Raw genomic sequence first — 8,395 nt, forward strand, 5'->3', positions numbered from 1 at the left:
AGCACAAAAGGCAGGAAGTGACTCTTGCTGGAGCCGGGCCAACAGCCCTCCTCCTCGCGGGGATCACTCCTGTCTGTCTGCCAGGCCCACCGCCCAGGGAGACAGCCCCTGGAGCAGAGTGCCAGCTAAAGACAGGAAGAACACCAAGGTGGATCCAGGACACCCGAGTTGAAGTGCAGCCTCTGCTATTCTCTTAACTTCTCCAACACTAGCACGCTCGTCTACAAACCTGCAGTCAGATCAGGACCTCGCCGGGATGGTGTGAAGGGCCAAGGAGGTGGTGAGATTGTAACACAACCCAAGTTCCTCTGCCTGATGCGCAGCGGAGACCATCCCCCAGCCTGGAACAGGGCAGCAAGAAAAGTATCCATTTCCAAGGCAGGCCCCGCCTCCAAAGGAGGAAATTCAGGGAAATTTACAGGCAAATGAGAAAGGTCTGGGTAAAAAGTTGCAGTTGGGGGGTAGTCCCATTTACCTGTTAGTTACTGGTTTCAAAATGGTGTGCACTAAACTCTTATTTCTTCTCTTACTGAGTTTTCTATGTAAAAAATTTTTTTCCCAGGGCACCTGGGTGCCTCTGTTGGTAAAGCGTCCGACTTCGTCTCAGGTCATGAACTCGCAGTTTGTGAGTTCGAGCCCCACATTGGGCTCTGTGCTGACAGCTCAGAGCCTGGAGCCTGCTTCCGATTCTGTGTCGCCCTCTCTCTCTGCCCCTCCCCCACTCATACTCTGTCTCTCTCTCTCAAAAATAAACGTTAAAAAAAAATTTCCCACCTGCTACCCTTTTTTGGGTGTGGGGGACTTTGACTAGCTTCTTGAGTTGAACACCTATTCATTTTTAATCTTCTTTATTAATAGACACTTAAAATGATACATTTCCAAGTTTTATTGTAGTTGCACCCCAAAAGACTGTAGAGCTTTCATTATTTTCAGTTTTACGTATTTACCAAATTGATTTTTTTTCACTTCTGGGTATTTTAAATGTTTAAAAATTTTCCAAGCATATGGGATTTTTCTGGGGGAAGACATTATCCCTGTTATTGACTTCTAATTTTATTATATTGTGATCAGAGATCATTATTTTCATCCTCTGGATATTTTGGCATATGTTGAGACTAGGTTTAGGTTAATATGTGGCTAATTTTTGTAAATACTCCATGTGTGATTGAACAATGTTTTCTCCAACTTCGAAGTGCAGTGTTTGGTATAACTGTTAGCTGAGCTGTTCAAATATTATATATCGCGATTTGTTTTCTGTTTTGATTATGGAGAGAAAGGCATTAAAAACCTTCCATTCTGTGGCTTTGCCAATTTCTCCTTGCAATTCTGTTTGTTGCATTTGCTGACTCATGGTATTTTGCTTGTGCGTTCTGTAAGTTAATGTGACAGCTTTTCTCTCTTTTTCTGTGAGAATACTTGGATTGTTTAAGTGTTCTTTCCATCTTTCCAGCCCTCAACTTGGGTCTGGTCTCCTGTCCCTGCATACTTAAAATGCAAGTTGCTCTCTCCTGTCACCTGCTGACCCCACACCCCCATCGCTGTTCTGGCTCTCACACCTGGGATTTCCCTTTCTGGCTTCCTACTTCATCCGTGCATCAGACTTGTTTTTGATGGATATAGTCATGTCTAGGTGTTCCTAATGAGACATTTCCCCACCAGTCTAGTCCACCATTTTCCTTCGTAAACTGTCAAGGGAAGTACAATGTGAATAACGTGGTTACCTCTGAAGCCTGTGGCTTTTGTGCATATCCTTCCCCACTGCTGGTGGTCACTGCTCCACCCAGGTCTCCGGTGGGATACTTTCCCCAATCCCAACACTGAGCTACCTGCTTGGGTTTGTTTCACTCAGTTCTTGTCAGCCTCTGCCTACCACTGACATCTTTCTCTCCATCTCTGTCTTTATTCAGAAACGTCAAGTAAGCATTGGAGGAGCAAGTGATATGTGGTGTTTGCTTAGGCAGAGCAACCATGAGACCATGAAATGTATTTTCTTCCAGGCTTCAGTTCTGTTTGCAGTTATGGTGGAAACATGCTTACTCTCCTAAGGGCACACAGGCCGTATATCTGGTATGATAGGTAGTTGGGTAGCAGTGAGGGAGGACTTACTCTTTTAGTAGTTGTTTTTCACTGAATTTTGAAATGCTAATTGTGATTCTTAAATTTTATTTATTTAAGGGGCACCTGGGTGGCTCAGTCAGTTAAGCGTCCGACTTCGCCTCAGGGCATGATCTCACAGTTTGTGAGTTCGAGCCCCGCATCGGGCTCTGTGCTGACAGTTCAGAGCCTGGACCCTTCTTCGGATTCTGTCTCATTCTCTCTCTGTCCCTCCCCCACTTGTGCTCTGTCTCTCAAAAATAAATAAAAATGTAAAAAAATTAAAAATAAAAAAAATTATTTACTTAAAATATTTTTTCATTTTTGTTAACTTTTTTTTCATGTTTATTTATTTTTGAGAAAGAGAGACAGAGAGACAGAGTGGGAGCAGGAGAGGGGCAGCAGGAGAGGAAGACACAGAATCCAAAGCAGGCTCCAGGCTCTGAGCTGTCAGCACAGAGCCTGACACGGGGCTCAAACCCATGAACCGGGAGATCATGACCTGAATGGAAGTTGGCCACCAAACTGGGTGACAGCCACCCAGGCACCCCAGATTTCTAAATTTTAAAATGGACAGTTTACTACACTGCCTTATTAGTCTTTTTTTTTTAAAGTTTATTTATTCATTTTGAGAGCGAGTGAGGGAGGGACAGAGAGAGAGGGAGAGAGAGAATCCCAGTCAGGCTCCATACCGTCAGAGCAGAGCCCCATGGGGGGCTCGAACTCGCGAGCCATGAGATCGTGACCTGAGCCAAAGTCAGACACCTAACCGACTGACCCACCCAGGTGCCCCTGATTCTCTATATACATATTTTTGCAATTTTTTCCTAAACCATTCGAGAGCAAATCGAGGATGTGATGCGCCATTGTTTCCTTAAGGTGAAGATACCCTCCCACCTAACCACTACACAACCAATAAAATCAAGAAATTGACAATGACTCAATACTTCATCTAATCCACAGAATGCTGATTTTCCAATAATGAATGCCCTTTATAAGTGGTGGATTGTGTCCAGGACCACACATTGGATTTAGTTGCCAAGCCTGTAGTTTCCTTCCGTCAGGAACAGTTCTCAGTCTTTCCTTGATTTCTCTGACCTTGACATTTTTGAAGATTTCAGGCGAGTTTCTTTATGGCAGACCCTCAGTTTGAGTTTGTCTCGTATTTCCTCACAATTAGGTTGCACAACCTGAATCTAATCACAAGGAATTATCAGTCGCAGATTCACCACAGCCCCTTCCCAGCTCGGCTTGTCCCGCCAACCTCCACCTGGGGGCCCAGAACGGGCGGGGTGGTGAGCAGCCTGCTTACAAGTCCGCCCTGAACCTCAGTCACGCATGCTCGGCTGTACGTGGGCCTGGCGTCCTGCCCTTCAGATGTGACCATGCACAGTACGCAGAGTAAGGCAGCACAAGCTACAGGTTGAGGTGCCACGAGGGCCCCGGGAAGGCTTGGCAGGATGGACTGTTCCCTTATCCGGTAGACCTCTGTGGAACACTTATTTATTTTTATGGAGCACATACATTTACCGTGTACCGGTGATGTTAACGAACAGAGTGGACACAGCCCCTCCCTGCCCTCGTGGACTTTATATTCCAGTGGGCGGGGAACAGGAAATACAGAGAAGTAGGTCAGGCTTCCCTGAAGAAGGGGGCTCAGTTGGTTAGACCTTTACGGAGAGCATCCCATGACCGAGGCTCTTTGTCAGCTCCCTTCTTGGTGACCAGGCCTGCTTCTGCCAGGACAGCCAAGGTGGGGTTAGGGGTGATTTGGGGCTGGCGTCTGGATGGGCAAGGCCAGGTGTAGGGGGCCAAGCCCCCTGCACAGGTGCTTTAGGAGGCAGCGTGGAAGGAAAGGCCAGGCTTCAGCCTCCACCGCCTGCCCTCCTACCCCCCCCCAGTGCCATCTCCTCCGTCCTGCCTGGCTGTTGGGTGGGTACTGGAGGGTTCCCGTCAGTCTCCAGACTTTCCCTGACAGAAGCAGCTGGTGGCCTTTCTGCATCTCAACCTGCCTGGCTTGGACCTGGAGTGCCGTGTAGGAATTTTCCAGAACCGGCTCCAGTGCCGGCTGTAACGCCAGATCCAGAGCGAGAGATGGCTTCGGCACCACGTCCCGCTGGGGAGCAACAGTCAGAGCCAACTCTAGAGCTGGAACGAACTCCAGTACCAGCTCCGGAGCTAGCCCTGGCTTCAAGGCCAGATCCAGCGGTAGTTCTACCACCAGCTCCAGAGCTACAATCCGCCTCAGTGCCAGCGCTAGGGTTGGTCGGATCCAGATCCAGTGCCATCTGCCAAACTAGTGTCGGCTCCAAGGCTAGACCCTACGCCAGCTCCGTTGCCAGCACCAGTCCTAGCACCGGCACCAGGCCGGGTTCCAGAGCTAAAAACAGCTCTGCCCCCTACTCCAACACCAGCTCTGGAGCTATAGCTAAAACCGGCACCAGCTCCAGAACCTACTTTCAAGCGACAGCCACACTGAGTGTCAGCTTCAGAGCTAGAGTAAGCTTCAGCACCACAGCCACAACCAGTCTCGACCTAGAGCCAGCTCCAGCAGGCGAGCCATTGACTAGACGGAGCTGGCACCAGCTCCCGCTCTACCAACCAGAGCCAGAGCAGGGGCCCGCTGTAGGGCTGGAGCCAGCTTCAGAGGTGGAGCCAGTTGCTGGACCAGCTCTAGCATCAGCCGCAGGACCGTATCCGGCTGGAGCTCCGACTCCACCGCCACTTACAAACCCGGAGCCGGTGCCCGCTCGAGCTAGAGGGTGCTGCGGCACCAAACCCGGTGCTGGAGTCAGTGCTAGTGGCTCTGACATCAGAGCCAGAGCTGGAACCAGCTCTAGGGTTTCCTTTGGTCATTTGGGCATATTTAAGACAGATGGGTTAAAGCCTTTGTGTAGGAAGACCAATACCTGGGCTTCCTCACGCATGGTTTCTGTCATTCTCCCCATGTTGAATGGGCCATAGTTCTGTTTCTTTGGAGAACCTGTTTCTGTTGGAAATTGGGTATTTCAATGTTGTAATACGGTAACTGGAAACCAGTTCCTTTCCCTAGAGTTTGCTGTTTTTGATAACTAAAGGCCGCAGCCATCTTTTCGGGGACCTTCTCAAGCTAGTTTCGCAAAGACTGTCATCCTTGTCATGTGTGGTCACTTGAAGTCTCTGTTCTGCTAGCATTTGACAGAGATGTCCTTGAATACCAGGAGCCCAAACAAAACCTACATGTCTCCCAGTCTTTACAGACCAGCTCTGTGCTGGGGCACTCTTCAACACTGGGCCAATTTAGCTCCTTTAACTCTGCCTTAGTCTTTACTTCCTGCTTGGACTGAGCCCAGAGACCAGCCAGAGGCGAAAGCTCAGGGTCTCTTCCAGTCTTTTCTGAGCACGCATCCTGTCCTGGCCAGGAATATGGCTTTCTAAATTCCCTCCTACACAAGGTCGCTTTTGAACACCCTAATTTCTCTCCCCAGCATTCTCTGCAGGCTTTAGGTGACCTGTTGTATGTCTTAACCATAACCTTTCGCTCCAGCTGGCTGCAGGCTTTGTGCACCTTACAAAGTTTTGGAGCAACGCTACTTTTCTGCCCAGTGAGTTCTGGGTCAGGCAAAAGAGACCAGCACCTCGTGCCAGTCTTTCTAGCCCCAGACAGGTTAGAATTTGGGAATAAGGTCTGCTCTGCTTTCTCTGGAACCAAGGACGAGGGTCTCACACAGGGAACACAGGCTACCCTCTTCAAAACTGCCATCAAACCCGGGAGATGAGGGAAGGGCGAGGAAAAACACTGCAAAACTTGCCTACCGCTTCTAGGTTATCTTTTTCACGATTCGGTGTTTGCTTGGTTGCTGTAAACCTTGGACTGTTTTCTGGTTCTGACAGTTTCAGCTTGTTTTTCGTTTCTTTGGAGGGATGGATGTTTGGAGCTGCCTACTCAACTATTTTGCTGTCTCTTGATGGTGTCCTCTGATGCACCAAAGCTTTAATTTTTAAAAAGTCCCGTGTGTTTTTCTTTTGTTGCCTGTGCTTTGGGCATGTTTAAGAAACCATTGTCAGATCCAAGGTCATGAAGATTTCCCCACACCTCTAAGAGTTGTTCAGTCTTTGCTCCTAAAATTTTCATTCATTTTAACTTTTGCATCTGGTGTAAAAGGGTTCACTTTCATTCGTTGGCATGTGCATATCTAGTTTTCTAGCCCCATCTGTTGAAGAGACTGCTCTTCCCCATTGAATAGTCTTGGCACTCTTGACCAAAATCACTTGACCGTAGATGTAAGGGTTTATTCCTGGATTTTGAATTCTATCCCAGTGAATGACCTCTCTCCATCCTAGTACTATGATGTTTCGATTACCATAGCTTTGAAGTAATTTTTGAAATCTCGAAACCTGAGTACTCCAACTTTGTTCTTTTTCAAGATTGTCTTGCCTATTTGTGATCATTTGCAATACCATATGAATTTTAGGATCAGCTTTTCCATTTCTGCAAAAACAGGCCTTTGGGATTTTAACACAGGGATTGCATTTAGCCTGTAGATCACATTACGAAGTATCGCTAGGGTAGGCAGGCGCATGATAGGGACGACAAAAAGACTGCTTTTCTGCCATGGCCCACAGCCCTAGGAGAGGAACACAGTCATGTTTCTATGTATCATCCACTGGGTCTGTGGAATTCCCTGAGTGGTAGAATGAAGCTGGGGAAATTATTTGCCTGGCTGATTTGAAAACATTTAAAACAAACATTTTGTCTTTGTTCTGCACTAAGGACATGTAAGCTGACTTCATCGTGCTGGTGTGTAACGATTCATCCCAAACTCAGTACCCTCCATCAGAGATGAATGATGGGTAAAGGTGGAGTCTGCCCCTAACAGCTTTCTCCTGGCAGAGTTTCTGCAAGGGAGAACACTGGGCTTTAAAAACACAAACAGCACTGAGAACATGTCTGAGGCGGAGGAAACGGCAAATGCCAAGACCCTGAGTCAGGCACCAAATTGGTCTCTCGAGTACTCTGCTAGAGCAACACCTGTACGAAGGCTTGGGAGCTGAAGGATCCAGTAAGGAAGGAAGCAAGTCAGTAAGGAAAGGTCACCAAACAGGCTGGGGGAAGTTTCAGCTACACTGAACAAGTACAGAAATTATATCGAGAGGGTCTTTCTATTCCTGGCCCCCACAGCTTAACAGACACATGCCCAAGGGGTGAGAGTCAGGGCAATCCTTAATCCTTAGGGAGAGTTTTCCCCTCAACCTAAGGAAGAGCTTTGTTCAATTAGAGGGGCCCAAGGATGGGTGGTCCCCAATGCTAAGTGTGTTTGAACAGAGGCCAGAAGACCACTTGGCAGGATATAGTTAGGAGATTCAAGTATGGGAAGGCTTCTGAAGCAGATGCCCACCTTGATGGTCCCTCTGAGCCCCCGAGAGAGTCTGACACTGGCCGAAGGCCTGCCACCGGCCTTGGCAGTGCTGGTATCCTACAGGTCCCTAAGTAGGCTTCACCGGGGACCAGAACTTCCATCAGACCTGGCCAGGTAGCCACCTGCGCTCTCTCGGCCCGGCACCTGGGCGCAAAGGGTGGAGCTGGAGCTAAAAAAAAGGCTCTAGCCAAGCCGGGTTGGGGAGACTTCGGCTACCCAGGCAGCGCTTTCCCAATTTCCATTTCTACCATTTCCTGCCCCACATCTGGGATCACCTTCCGTGATAAGCAACAAGGCAGTAAATAACCTCGTCTTACAGTGAGAGAAAGTCATTTCCCTTGCAGTTCCCATTCCAGGTTTTTAACTTTATTAAGGCGAAAATTCTCACTTGGATGCCAGTACGTCTAACTCCCTTGCAACAATCTCCTAACCTCCCTTTGTACAAAGAGAGCAAGCCTCAGAGTCTTTGCAGGCACAGTATCAAACTGCAATCTCATAACATTGTTTACATTCATTTTTAGTTACCTTTTTAAGGTTCTTTTCATTTATTCTGAAAGGGAGTGTGAACAGGGGAGGGGCAAGAGAGGGACCAAGAGAGAGAGAATTCCAAGCAGGCTCTGCACTGTCATCCAGGAGCCTGACTCAGAGTTCGAACTCACAGACCATGAGATTGTGACCTAAACAGAAACCAAGAGCCAGCCGTTTAACTGACTGAGCCACCCATGCGCCCCACAGTTATTTCTATTTATATCAAATGTAAACTTTAAAAAAAAATTTTTTTTAATGTTTATTTTTGAGACAGAGAGAGACAAAGCATGAATGGTGGAGGGTCAGAGAGAGAGGGAGACACAGAATCTGAAACAGGCTCCAGGCTCTGAGCCATAAGCACAGAGCCCGACGTG

Source organism: Lynx canadensis, chromosome B3 (genome assembly GCF_007474595.2).
Source record: "Lynx canadensis isolate LIC74 chromosome B3, mLynCan4.pri.v2, whole genome shotgun sequence".
Classification (NCBI taxonomy): domain Eukaryota; kingdom Metazoa; phylum Chordata; class Mammalia; order Carnivora; family Felidae; genus Lynx; species Lynx canadensis.